Raw genomic sequence first — 14,879 nt, forward strand, 5'->3', positions numbered from 1 at the left:
AGGGCTGGTTCACACTGCAAGAGCTTCTTAAAGGGAATCTGAGGTGAAAATAAACTTATGATATAATGAATTGTATGTGTAGTACAGCTAAGAAATTAAACATTAGCAGCACAGATATTGTTTCCAGTACAGGAAGAGTTAAGAAACTTCAGTTGTTATCTATGCAAAAGAGCTTATCTTAGCTCCATGACCAAAAAAGTTGTGGACAGCACTGTCTTATGAAGCTCTTATCTCAAATTTATCTCATTGTTTCTTGTTTGTTTATGGCTTTCCTGTAGAGGAAAGTTGAAATCTGCTCTGTGAAATCATTTAAAATGCTGAGTGTTAATGTGTAAACTGCACATATTAGAAATTGATGCAATGTTATAAAAAAAGCTATATAACTGAAAAAAATGACTCTTTTCTTTGCTACTAATGTTCTATTAATTATCAGTACTGCACAAACAATTCATTTTATTCTAATTTTTATTTTCTCTTATTAATCAAACCCACTAAAAGCCTTTTCTAAGCGCTAGTGATTTATGGAACACAGGATTAGGCACGTGAACAAGCGCCACATCGGCACGAAACGGCTGTTGTGCCACCCCGTCCACCCCTGGTCACCGGTCCCCCACTTACTCTACCACGGTCTACTGATGCAGGTTTGACGTATCTTTGATGGACTGTATGCCTATCTGCTTGTCTTTTATGGATCAGGTCTGAGTAACCAAATAAAGCGTTTAAAGGAGTGGTGCCTGGTCTTCCTCAATGTACATATATATCAGTATGTTTTCCACGTTTTTAACCGGATGCACGCCGTGACGCTGATGCGATCTGGGCGATCCATACCTAAGTGTGTTAGAGTGAAGAGTAAGTGACAACAGCAGTTTGGGAGTCACGCATGAAACCCCTCCCGCCCTCACTGCTGGGTGCCGGATAAAACTTTTCTTCAGTGTACTTATTAAAGTTTGAAAGATGCCTAATGTAAAAATAAGATACAGTGCTGCCCATTATTATTTATACCCCTTTATTTATACCCCTGGAAAATTTTGACTTTAAGTTACTTTGAGTAAGTCATTTTTTGACGGGAAATGACATAGGTGTCTCCCAAAAGATAATAAGACGATGTACAAGAGGCATTCTTGTGGTAAAAAAAAGGTCTCAGCTTTTATTTATATTTGAGCGAAAAGTGTCCAGTCCCAAATTATTCATACCCTTCACAAATTGTCACAGTCTGTGGGAAAATCTTAAGTTCTATACCATTCTAAATAGTCCAAGCTGTTCTAAAGCATCCTAATTACCCTGATCAATTGGAAACAGCTGTTTTAATCAACTCACCAGGTGAAAAACAGCAGCTCTCTGCAGTTGGTTTGTGGAAAGTCATGGCTAAGACAAAGGAGCTCAGTGAGGACCTGTGGCTGCGCATTGTGGCTGCTCAGAAGTCAGGAAAGGGCTACAATGTCATTTCTAATTGTTTTTCAGTTCCAGTGGCTACAGTGCAAAGTATTATTAAAACATACAAGATGTTTTGCACTGTAGAAAAATCTCAGAGAACGTGGTCGGAAGCCAAAAGTGACCCCTGTGCTTGCCAGGAGGATAGTGAGAGAGGTGAAAAAGAATCTACGGATCACCACCAAGGCCATCCTGGTGAATCTGCTGGTGGCAATGTCTCAAGGCAGACAATCCAACGGACACTGCACACTGCTGGGTTCCATGGATGCAGACCAAGGAGGACGCCACTTCTCCAGATAAGGCACACAAAAGCTTGGTTGGCCTTAGTAAATGCTTATCTGGACAAAGAAGAAGACTTCTGGGCTCCTGTGTTATGGTGAGATGAAATAAAAATTCAATTGTTTGGTCTCGATGTTTCCTTTATTTGACGTAAAAAAAGAGAAGCCTTCAACCCAAAAAATACCATACCCACTGTCAAACGTGGTGGTGGGAACCATTGCTTTGAGGTGTGTTTTTCAGCCAATGGACCAGGGAACCTAATCACAGTAAATGGCACCATGAAAAAAAGAGCAATACATGGGGATTCTCAACCACAACATCAGGCAGTCTGCAAAGAAACTTGGCCTTGGGCACCAGTGGACATTTCAGCATGACAATGACCCAAAACACACAGCAAAAGTGGTGAAGAAATAGTTAGCAGACAGCAACATTAACGTTTTGGAGTGGCCCAGCCAGAGTCCTGCCTTGAATCCAATTGAGAATCTGTGGAGAGAACTAAAGATCAGGGGGATGACAAGAAGACTCTCCAACCTGAAATATTTGTAGCTCATTGCTAAAGATGAATGGGCAAAAACACATGCGGAGACATGCCAAAAAGATGGTCTGCAATTATAGGAAACGTTTGATGTAATAGACAATTTCTATTGATTATTGAGAAGGGTATGAATAATTTTGGACTGGACACTTTTGCTCAAATGTAAACAAAAGCTGAGAAATGTTTTTTTTTCCCACAATCATGCCACTTGTACATCCTCTTATTATCTTTTGGGGGACACCTATGCCATTTCCCATAAAAAATTACTTGCTGGTTGAATAAAAGTAACTTTAAGTGAAAATTTGCCAGAGGTATGAATAATTATGAGCAGTACTGTAAATACTGCCAAGAAATAAGTAAGGATGTAAGCATGCCCAAATTCCAGTCGTTGTGCATTAACCACCTGGGCGGTATGGACGAGCTCAGCTCGTCCATCACCGCCGGAGGCTGCCGCTCAGGCCCTGCTGGGCCGATTTGCGCCAAATAAAGTGCAGCACACGCAGCCGGCACTTTGCCAGCCGCGTGTGCTGCCCGATCGCCGCCGCTCTGCGGCGATTCGCCGCGAGCAGCGGCGAAAGAGGGTCCCCCCAGCCGCCTGAGCCCTGCGCAGCCGGAACAAAAAGTTCCGGCCAGCGCTAAGGGCTGGATCGGAGGCGTCTGACGTCAGGACGTCGGCTGACGTCCATGACGTCACTCCGCTCGTCGCTATGGCGACGGTGTAAGCAAAACAAGGAAGGCCGCTCATTGCGGCCTTCCTTGTTTATTCTGGGCGCCGGAGGCGATCGGAAGAACGCCTCCGGAGCGCCCTCTAGTGGGCTTTCATGCAGCCAACTTTCAGTTGGCTGCATGAAATAGTTTTTTTTTAATTTAAAAAAAACCCTCCCGCAGCCTCCCTGGCGATCTTATCAGAACGCCAGGGTGGTTAAAGAGAACCCGAGGTGGGGTTTAATTATGTTACTGGGGCACAGAGGCTGGTTGTGCACACTAAGACCAGCCTCCGTTGCCCCATGGTGTGCCTCCATGTCCCCCTGCGCGCCGCTATACCCCCCGCAGTGCTGGCGACACGCAGCGTGTCACCAGCACAATGTTTACCTATGCGCTGTCAGTCAGCGCCGCTCCCCCGCATCGGCGCTACCCGCCCGCGTCACTTCCCTCCTATCAGCGGGAGGGAAGGGACACGGGCGGGTAGCGCCGATGCGGAGGAGGAGCGGCGCTGACAGACAGCGCTTAGGTAAACATTGTGCTGGCGACACGCTGCGTGTCGCCAGCACTGTGGGGGTATAGCGGTGCACAGAGGGGACATGGGGGCACACCATGGGGCAACGGAGGCTGGTCTTAGTGTGCACAACCAGCCTCTGTGCCCCAGTAACATAATTAAACCCCACCTCGGGTTCTCTTTAATAAATCATCTAAAGTTGAATTTTCAGATAATATTTATTCACTATTCTGAATCTAAACAACACCCAACACATGGAGCTGGCATGAGAAGGAAGCCCTGTTCAATACAATCAGAGCAGTCAGGCTTCTTTGTTTTCTTCCTGCAGATTTTACGAGATCCGCCCCCTGAAAGACAGAAGCCGAGCAGAAATCATTACAGAACCCGCCCAGCCAGCACGTGGTAAGAGACAGCCTAGCTGGGTGGGGGGAGCGCAGCACCCACAGGTACGAGCTATAGCGTCCTCCTTCAGCGCACGGCGCTATTGCATGCAGTGGGAGATTGCTAGCACACGAGTGTATGCTAGCAGAGAGACCGTGTAAATAAACACAGAGCGGCTGCTCAGCGTGCTGCGAGTAGACGGCAGCCAGAAGTGTCAGGTGGCGAGACGCCATGCAGGCATGGGAATGCAGCATGTCCCGTGCTGCTCAGTGAGGGCAGATGCTGTCACACAGACTATTTTTTATTTATTTATTTGTTGTATTTATAAAGCGCCAACATTACGCAGCGCTGGACATTAATTTAGGTTACAGACAATATTTAGGGGCTTCATTTCCTCCCATGGTGTAGCACGCTGTGTGGGGCGGAACTTGCTGCTAAGCAGTTCTATCATGTAACTACAGTTCTGTGCTTGTATTTATGGGCAAGTTTGTGCAGTGTTTGGTTAGGAACGAAAGACTAAATCTCCTTTTAAAAGCAGCTGCATTTTGGCAGTGGAGATAACTTTGTAAGCTTTCTTTGTGCGAAAGAGATTGTAATTACATTTTGCTGTGCTTGTGTGTATTGCAGTGTTTATAAAGCAGGGAGTGGAATGAGTGCTCTAGACCTGGCTTCCGGTTGGGAACAATTGTGTGTGGGCTCTTTTCCACTTGCTGCGATCTGTTTAAAAAAGCAGACCACTAGTGTTTTACTTTTTGCAACAGCATAATAGTGATTAACATGTAGATCGTGGTGTTCTATTTCCATTAGCATGCATTTTTTGTGTAATTGCCATTGTTTGCAGTTTTTGGTGTGAACGTGTTTTGTTCCTGAGCTGCATGGTGCAATCGGGGTGAGTGGAAATAGGAGGTTGCGCAATTGCAAACGCAGCGTGGTTGTAATTGCACCTCCAAATGGAAAAGCACCCTTAAGGCCCATACACACATTGGATTTCTGCGAACGACGGGTCGTTTGGACGTCCCGTCGTTCGCTCGATAAATTGGGCGTGTGTACAGACTATTGTTCGCTTGATAAGAGTGAGTTTGAGCGATCCGCTCCGCGGTCTGCAATTTGCAATTCCGCTTTTCCCTGAATACAATCAACAGAAAAACGGCGAAAAAAAGCAGCATGCAGTAATGATTAAAAATCGGATGTAAAAAAAAAACAATTAAAAATCGGAATCGTGTGCAGGGAGCCCGGTTCACACTTGCGTTTTGTGTGAAACGGGGCCGTACGTCCGGGTCCCGTACTGGGGCCGTACGGATCCCTCAGGATCCGGTCAGGTTGTGGACAAAAAAGTATCAGTTCGGCATCCGGAAAGTAACACTTCCGGATTGCCGATACTGTACTTTAAAACAGGTGCGGCAGCACAGACAGGCATGGGGGAGGGGGGGATGGGGGGGAGACACAGCGCACACAGTACAGGACAACAGCCCACAATACAATAATAAACATACCTGGGCTGTGTCCTGTCAGTGCTGCCGTCTCCCCCCCCATCTGTCCATGCCTGGACCCCCCATGTGGCAAAGGACGGCACCCGTTCCTATTGCCAGTGTGATGAGAAACTTACGTTTCTCATCGCTTCCTATGGTGTGGGGAAATTGTTCAAGTTCCGGGTCAGGTGCGGCGGCCGGAGCTGCGTTCCGGAAAAATGCTGCATGTTGGAAAAATCCTGAACGCAGCCCGGACCGCAGATCGGATCCGGATCCTGACAGACGGACGGGTGTGAATGGATACATTGAATGACAATGTATCCATTCACATCCGGCCGGGTCTGTTTGTACAGTATACGGTGCGTTCCGGGTCCGGGGAAACCGGACCTGGAACGCAAGTGTGAACTGGGCCTTAAGGTGCCCATACATGGTACAATTTTTCCTTTTTTTTTCGACTAGATAATTTTGTTTGATTATTCCATTAGATCAAATATAAAAATTTTCCCAAAACGTCTGATCGGAATTTTTATAGAAAAAATTGGATAGTTATTCGATCGTTTGATTCGATCATTTTGGTCGGAAAAAAAAATGGAGGATCAAATGTTTTTATTGTACAGTGTATGGGTACCATTAGACTTGGAGTCCTGCTTGCAAATGTTTACCACTGAAGTAACTATTACTAAATATTTGCTTCTCTGCAGTCACAATTCATTTGGCATAAATCTCTGTACTAATAAAGGGCTAAGTATACGAGGTAAATATAAAGCAGCCCTCCAATAGTGGCCAAATGTTGCAAAGTGCAAACATAGTGCAGATACAAACTGTGGAGAAAAAAGACACTTTTTATTGAAACAAATATTATGTATCCTTCTTGCTGTCCATGTACATGTTTATAAAGAAACGAAACAAAACCTTACTCCTCAATAATAATAATAATAATAATAATAATAATAATGTAACGTGTAGCAATATTTAGAGAGTGCTGCATGCTGTGCATTTAGCAATACATTTGCTGCGTTCTGTGTTGCACATGCCCACCGAACGCAGGGCTAAAGAATGTACTATAACGTCCAAGTAATAGTCTGTCAATGCGTTGCATTAGGCTGGTTTCACAGTGGGACATTAAAGTCCCACGTTACATCAGCCAGTAACGCAGCCTAACTCACAGCACTGTAAAATCATTGTGCTTTTCACAGTGCACACGTTGCGTTACATAGTAACGCAGCACGTTTAAACAAAGTGCTGCATGCTGTACGTTATACTGGGCTAAGCCACGTTAGACTCTTTGCACATGCTCAGTAATGTTGGAGGAGGAGGTCTCCCCTCCTCCTCCGCAGCCAGCCACATGGCTAATTAATATTCACTGCACTGTGGTGACTCGTGGTGAGACTGTAGTGTTGTCCAGATCATGAACGAATAGTTTATTTGATCCGGATGTTTTTTGTGAGTCGAATCATCTGGATCACCACAAGGAAAGATTCCGTTCACAGTGGATGTCTGTCTGGAAGAAACAGGAACATACAGAATGTACAGTGCAGGGAAAGTCCTGTCCTGCTAGTCATTTCACCCAGTCTGCTTCCCTAGTAAAATGATTCGGTTCAAAGATCCGGATCTTTTCAATGATCCGATTCAAATGATCCGAATCATTAAAAAGATCCAGACTTCCTATCGCTAACCTGGAGGGGCTGCTTTGAGAGCTGCATAACGCAGCTCAATCTGACGTCCAACTTCAACACCACCATGCGTTGCGTTAGGGGCATGTTATGCAATCATAACGTCCCCTAAAACGCAACGTCTTGGTGGGAAAGTAGCCTTAGGGGCACGTTATGTGACCTTAAAGTGACTCTGTAACAAAAATTACGTTTTTTCTACCATCCTACAAGTTCCTAAACCTATTCTAATGTGTTCTGGCTTACTGCAGCTCTTTCTACTATAACCATCTCTGTAATAAATCAATGTATCTTTCCCCTGTCAGACTTGTCTGCCTGTGTCTGGAAGGCTGCCAAGTTCTTCAGTGTTGAACTGTTCCTCTATGCACACTCCAGTGTGTGTTTTATTTACATAAGCCAGCAGCTTCTCTGCTATCTTATCAGTGATAGAAGAGAGCTGGGTAAAAATCCTCCTCTGGAGGCTGTGAAAGGAGCTGGTCTGTCACATACTGAGGAATTAACGACATAGGCAGAGCTGTCTGCAGGAAGCCTGTAATGTTCAGTGCATGAGAGAAGCTGGGGACAGAAGGTAAACACACACAAGTGATCTCTTGAGATTCAGAAGTAAGGCTGTATACAGCCTGCTTGTGTATGGATGTATTTTCTATGTGTGGACATGCTGTACATCAACCTACTTCCTGTTTTGGTGGCCATTTTGTTTGTTTATAAACAAACTTTTTAAAACTGTTTTTGACTACTGTTAATGCGGCGGGGAGCGGTGAAATTGTGACAGAGGGTAATAGGAGATGTCCCCTAACATACTGGTATGTTTACTTTTGTGCGATTTTAACAATACAGAATCTCTTTAACGTCTCATCAAACGCACCGTCCCACTGTGAAAGAGGCCTAAAGCAACTGGAGAGTGGCGTGAACGGCAAGAGCGACAGATTCATGCGACGTGAAGTCGATGAGCCCCATTTTTGTACCAGCAGTCTCTGGTCCTTAAAGAGAAACCATAACCAAGAAATGAACTTCATCCCAATCAGTAGCTGATACCCGCTTTTACATGAGAAATCTATTCCTTTTCACAAACTGATCATCAGGGGGCTCTGTATGGCTGATTTTCTGGTGAAACCCCTCCCACAAATGTCAGCACCTCACAGCACTGAGGTACTGACCTCACACTGTGGGAGCCTTGTTGCATTGTGGGAAATGACAGCTGTTTACAACTGCCAAAAAAGCAAGCACCATCTCTTTCCAATGACATCACCTGCCAGCAGGAAAAATGTCACCATGTAATAAATGTCAGAATGTAAATCGGGGAGAGGAAAGATTTTACAATGTGCAAACACTGACTAAATCATTTATACATAATTATTGTAAAAATTAAGCACTTTATTATTACATTATTTTCACTGGAGTTCCTCTTTAAGGGCCTGTTCTCCCTAGGGTGATTAGCGGGTGATTCCTGCTAATCTCGAAAGCACTGGCACTTTTTAAAGTGCTAGCGCAATAGAAAACGAATGGCAGTAATTTAATTGCTGCGATTGCCGCCGATTGCGGGTGTTTCCGATTAACCTCAATCCCAAAACGTTACCTGCAGCATTTTGCCGCATTTCTCAAGCGATCGCGGGAAAAGTGCTTATCGCGATCTTCAGGAATTGCAGAAGTGTACAATGATTTTACAGTGCTAATCGCAGTAAAATCACCCTCGCAAAATTGGGCTTTTTAAGTGTGAATTGGGCCAGGAACTTCTGATACTGAAGTGGTTAAATTACCTTTTTCAAAACTATCAGAAGCTCACACCAAATTCATTAGCATCTATACTAAATGTAAGCAGGGATCACAATTGTTTAAAATTGAATGAGATTTCACCTAATGCAAAATCATATGAAATCTTTGCTATGGAGAAGCGTATGTTCATTCGGAACTCTGCAATTTTATACCGGAAGTTCCTGCCACATTAAAGCGTGAACTGCTTGCAATTCCCATAAGCCGGTAGTCTGTGGTAGGTGAATCATGCATTTAAAGGGACTCTGAGCGCTAAATAAAAATGAAATTTGGGCTTGCCTGGGGCTTTCTTCAGCCCCCCATAGCCCATGAGGTCCTCCGGCATCCTCTTCTTCCCTCTCCTGGTCCTATCGGCAGCTCTAGTAATTGACAACTCGGTTAAGTTGCACATGCGCCGCCCAGTGCCAGTCCTGCCATCACGCCGGTCACCGTAAGCCTCCTACGCACGCGTGACTTTGCCCAAAGTTGCCGATTACATTCTATGTCCAGTCTCCATTGCATTATTATAATAGGTGTATTATGGAACACTCCACTGTGAATCCAGCCTTAGGCTTGGGACCCACTAGCAGCGCTTTTCTAAGCGCTTAGCTCTTGCTAATGTAATGCTATGAGTGATCAAACTTGAGGGATTTTTTTTTTTAATTCCCCATAGTATTACATTAGCTACAGCTTTTCAAATCACAAGCGCTTGGAAAAGCGCTGCTAGTGGGTCCCAGGCCTTAGTGTCCTTTTATACTGCACGTATTGTGTGTTACAACGTACAACATAATTGCCTCACACCACAATGATATTACGATGGTACATTCACATCTACACATTAGTAGCATGGTGCAGCAGATAATGTTGGAAATACATGCAGCATGCTGTGCATTTCACTGCATGACTACTGTGATTCCAGTGCCAATGAAGCATTTTATGCACTATATGCTTCACCTTCACAAACAAAGGTTGTAATCCTATTTTTCAGGATGCGCAACATGCTGAGTGTTTCAAAGTCTCACCAGTTTGCCAGCGCAACTCCTGGCCTCTTCCGTTCAGTATTACAAAAAGAGCAGGTACCACGTGGCCCGGCACTTGTGAAATCACACCTGTGCCAGTGTCCTGTAGTACTGGCACCCAGAGGGATGGCGGGAAGGGGGACACCGTTTGAGGGTCTCTCGATCATTGCGATATCGGGCACCAAAAAATTGATCAGGCAGCTATGTTGCTGCACTGATTCTCTTCCGATGCAATAAAGTTCTTGAATTGGAAAGCTGACTGGGTGTTATGAACCTCACTGACAGCAGAGCTGGTGACCACTCTGTGCAGCACATACAGGAGATGAGGCAGCAGATATCGGCAATAATGTTTAGTGCAATAAATATATACAACAGTGAAATGTGGTCAGTATGAACAATACAACCACAGTGAATAACTCCCACACGCACACACCATACAAGACTAACTAGAAGTGACAGGAATATATACACAATATACAGATCCAAGAATGCAGTACCAAATCGTAATCAAGAGCAAGTCGGGACAAAGCACAATATCATCAACCAGGAGAGCAATGCAGTACAGAATCGGAATCCAAGGACAGGTAAGTAAACAGTCAAGAGGTCAGACCAGGGAAATCAGGAACAGGCAATGGGACCAGGAGTTCAGGCAGCTAGCAGCAAGCAGAGGCCTAATCCTAACTGAAGCTCTGGCAAAGTCTGTAGCAGAGTGGAGTCCTCAAATAGGCTCTCTGCAGCTGACTGCATCATTGCAGAGGAAAGTCTCGCTGAGGACATCTGGTGGTAAGTAATAGAAGTACACGATGCTCCAAGTTCAAAGTGCCATCTACACGTAAACCAGAGAGTAGCAGTCTTCTGTAAGTGAATGAAGAGAGCTACCTGCTGGTGAGCAAAAGTCCAACAGTACTTAATGTAAGCTATGCCACCAGCAGGTAAGACAGGGAATAGCAGGTTTTCTAACACTGAGCTTATTTAGACAACACATGTCTGCTGGAGATAACTGTATTGCTCAAAAAAGTAAAAGAATCTAACCATATGTCAACTTGCAAATGAAATTCACAAATACTGTAGGAGTGTACTTCTAGTCAGTAGTAATCTATGGATACCTGGATCTGCAGGCAACAAAATGTACTAACTTTGACTTCTAATATTTAAATTGTAGCGGAAAAATACAATACATGTGAATAAAATCTTCTATCTCACAGATGAGTCATAAAGTTATCTCCTGCTTCAAAAAAAAAAAAAAAATGCCCAGTCCATAGTTGTTTGCTTAGTGGGATATCCAGCTGAGCTGAATTTGAGCTTTAAAGAGTATCTGTATTGTTAAAATCGCTCAAAAGTAAACATACCAGTGCGTTAGGGGACATCTCCTATTACCCTCTGTCACAATTTCGCCGCTCCTCGCCACATTAAAAGTGGTTAAAAACAGTTTTTAAAAGTTTGTTTGTAAACAAACAAAATGGCCACCAAAACAGGAAGTAGGTTGATGTACAGTATGTCCACACATAGAAAATACATCCATACACAAGCAGGCTGTATACAGTAATATCAACAAGAAAGATCGATCGGCACTAGATGACAGCTGGCCCAGGGGGTCTATAGGTGCAGAATTGCTGTGCCTCCAGATAAACAACAATAAGTAAACCAACTTGAGGAAAAAAGATCCGGGCACCAGCTTGCCAATTCAGCAGTCACCTTTTATTGCATCCCCAGCATCCCCATACCACAAGTGAAAAATTGCCTGACAGCCGTTTCGCGGGCTAAAGGACCCGCTTCTTCAGAGGCTTATACACACACAGAATTACACCACAACCTGACTTAAATACATAATGTACAAGAGCTTACCGCCATAGTGTCCTCCCCATTGCCGAGCGCGCGCTGTTCAGAGCGCCGCCCCGAGCCACTCGAACGGACGGGGTTTGTGGCCACGCCCCCTCTCAGGGACGTTCATCCGGGAACACCCGATAGGCCAGCAGCACAACATGTGACTGCTTACCACCGCCGTAGACTTCCGTCTGTGGTATCCATGGGGAGGAAGCATAGGCGTCCTGTTGCCAGGACAACCCATATACGCCGGCGGCAGCCTGTAAAAACAAACAAAACACGGACAGCATTAAAATCAATAGAACGGCCAAAGCCACACATATTAAAATCAACAGGCAGCGTGAGCAATACAAGAGTATACAGGATACATAGACCTCACCCCACTCCATCCAAACGCCGGCAAACGGCCTGAGGAAACCCCATTAAAGAATTTTTATCATGGTGGTAATAAACCCTAACCCCTAATTCTATCTAGGGCCAGGGAATAAAAGGAGTGGGGGAGGTAAACAGAAGTAAACATCTTCATTACATGTTTCTGGCAGAAAATAACAGACATTAGTGTTTATCCAAGAAACACCAGAACTCATTACGTTCATTGAGGCCTAGACCTCCACAGGCCTCCATGAGGGAGATTAATCTTGCCTCCTCCTGTCTCAAGAGCTTCTCCCGGTCACCTCCCCTATGAGGGTTTGGGACCGATTTTAACCCACAAAATCTGAGGCAATCTGCATCACCCCCATGCTGCTCTCTTACATGGGCAATCAATCTACTTGCCCCCTTTCCTGTAGTTATCGATCTATAGTGTTCTTGGAAACGAGTATTAATTGCTCTAGTAGTTTCTCCAATATAGAATCTCCTACATGGGCAGAAAATTGCATAAACCGTAAAAGTTGAGCTACAGTGGATACAGTCTCTGATATTAATCTTCCATCCTCCTAACTGGATAAATTTACACGGAAAGAATTGATGACAATGATTGCAATTAAAACATTTAAAATTCCCAGTGGGTCTTGCCCGAGTCAACCAATCAGGTTCCCTTTGGGTTCTAAATTCACTACTGGTCACCCAATCTCCAATTGTACGTGCCCGACGAAACATAACCAGGGGTCGTTCCTTTAATTTTGGTCCTAAATTGGGACAAGTTTTCAAGGTATTCCAATTTTTAGTAACCGCCCCCTTAATTTTCTGGGCCATCGGGGAGTAATCAAACACAAATGGGACAATGGACTTTCTATCCTCCCCAAGTGGTTTATACTCTGGAGTCTTTTTTTTAACCCTTTTCAAAAGGGTCTCTCTTTTCCTGTTATCAGCTTTAACAAAAGCCTCCATAAGGAGGGGACGTGGATATCCCCTCCTCAGAAACCTCAACACTAACTCCCTGCTTTGTTCCAGGAAGTCCTCCCTTCGGCTATTATTCCTTTTAAGCCGTAAGAATTGCCCGTATGGAATTCCATCTAATACATGACGAGGATGAAAACTAGAATAAGCCAACAAAGAATTGGTGGCTGTATCCTTACGATAACCCTTCGTTAGGAGTTTGTCCCCCTCAGTATAGAGCAGTAGATCTAAAAAGACCAACGAGGAACCTCCCCATATCCCTGTAAACTTCATGTTCAGATTATTACCGTCCAACCATTTCACAAATTCCTCAAACAGTGTTTCACTTTCTGACCACACCAGGACCACATTGTCCATGTACCGATACCAGGAGACTATGGCGTGACGATAGGGATTCCGGTCAGAATAGATAAACCACTGTTCCCAATAGGCCAGGAACAGATTGGCGAAGGTGGGAGCTACCGATGTCCCCATCGCCACGCCAGAAGCCTGCCGGTACCACTGGTTATCAAAAATAAATACATTATGCTTTAACACAAAACCCAGGCACTCGCCAATGAATTTAACCCACTCTGCATCCTTCCCTTGAGTCAGGAGAAAGTCTTCCACCACTTCTACCCCTTTGTCCTGGGGAATTCTGGTGTACAAGCTTTCAACATCAATTGATGCTAGTTTGAATGAATCTCTCCATTCCATTACAGAGAAGGATTGTAAAGCTGCCAATGTATTCTGTGTGTGTATAAGCCTCTGAAGAAGCGGGTCCTTTAGCCCGCGAAACGGCTGTCAGGCAATTTTTCACTTGTGGTATGGGGATGCTGGGGATGCAATAAAAGGTGACTGCTGAATTGGCAAGCTGGTGCCCGGATCTTTTTTCCTCAAGTTGGTAGGCTGTATACAGCCTTCCTTTTGAATCTCAAGAGATCATTTGTGTGTTTCTTTCCCCCATGCACTGAAGTTTCAGGCTGCTCTTTTCTTCCTGCAAACAGCTTTGCCCTTGTTTGTAATTCCTCAGTATGTGAAAGCCCAGCCAGCTCAGAGGACGATTTATCCAGCTTATAAAAGATAAGAGAGAGAAGAGAGAAGCTGCTCTAATCCTAAATAACACACAGGCAGTGTGCATAAAGGGGAGTTCATAGCAGAACCACAACACTGAAGAACTTGGCAGCCTTCCGGACACAGGCCGACAAGTCTGACAGGGGAAAGATGCATTGATTTATTACCGAGACTGTGTTAGTAGAAAGTGCTGCAGTTAGCCAGAACACATTAGAATAGCTTTTTGAACTTGTAGGATGATAAAAAACAGGATGCAATTTTTGTTACGGAGTCTCTTTAATGGTTATTAGAGTGTAAACATATGCTGTATTTTTCAGAATATAACATGCACTTTTTCTTCCCCAAAACTGAGGGGATAAAAAAGTGGGCGCGTCTTATATTCAGAATGTACAGTGCAGGGAAGCACTTACCGATCTTGCTGCTGGGCTTCTCTCCTCTTCTGCCTTCAGTCATCTTGCCGCTGTACTCTCTTGTCCTGTGAGGGTGCCATCCTTTACAATGCACAACCCCAGCCACCCTGCGCTACTCTTTCCCTCAGTCTCCATCTGCAGTGTGAATGACGGCACCCTCGGAGGACTGGAGCAGACAGTGGCAAGATGGAGGAGGAGAGGAGCCTGGTAGCAGCATCAGGTTAGAAGGTTAGATCTTTCACTGGAGGTGTAGTGTCAGTGTAGCTGCTAGGCATCAGGAGTTAGTGTAGCGTAACTCGTGGGTATGAGGTGTAAGTGTAGTGTAGCTGGTGGATATCGGGTTAATGTAGTGTATTGCAGTTTAACTGGTGGGAATCAGGAGTTAGTGCAGTGTAACGGGGGGGGGGGAGCGGGTGTGGTTCTCAGGGGTTAGTGTAGTGTAGTTGGTGGGGGAAGCAGGGGTTAGTGTAGTGTAGCTTGGCTAGAGACAGTTTGTGGGGAAAAG

At 44.8% G+C, this 14,879-nt stretch overlaps 1 protein-coding gene across 8 annotated transcripts in view; it reads left to right on the forward strand.

Moving 5' to 3' along the window:
* Positions 1 to 3,823: 3,823 nt before the first annotated feature.
* The window catches only part of IMMP2L (inner mitochondrial membrane peptidase subunit 2), a 1,449,658-nt gene continuing 1,438,602 nt past the window's right edge, over positions 3,824 to 14,879 (forward strand). For all 8 annotated transcript variants that reach the window (XM_068276511.1, XM_068276513.1, XM_068276518.1 and 5 more), the window contains exon 1: positions 3,824 to 3,907. The gene's annotated coding sequence lies outside the window, so the exon portion shown is untranslated. The remainder of the gene's footprint in view (positions 3,908 to 14,879) is intronic.

The sequence above is a fragment of the Hyperolius riggenbachi genome, chromosome 3 (genome assembly GCF_040937935.1).
Source record: "Hyperolius riggenbachi isolate aHypRig1 chromosome 3, aHypRig1.pri, whole genome shotgun sequence".
NCBI lineage: Eukaryota > Metazoa > Chordata > Amphibia > Anura > Hyperoliidae > Hyperolius > Hyperolius riggenbachi.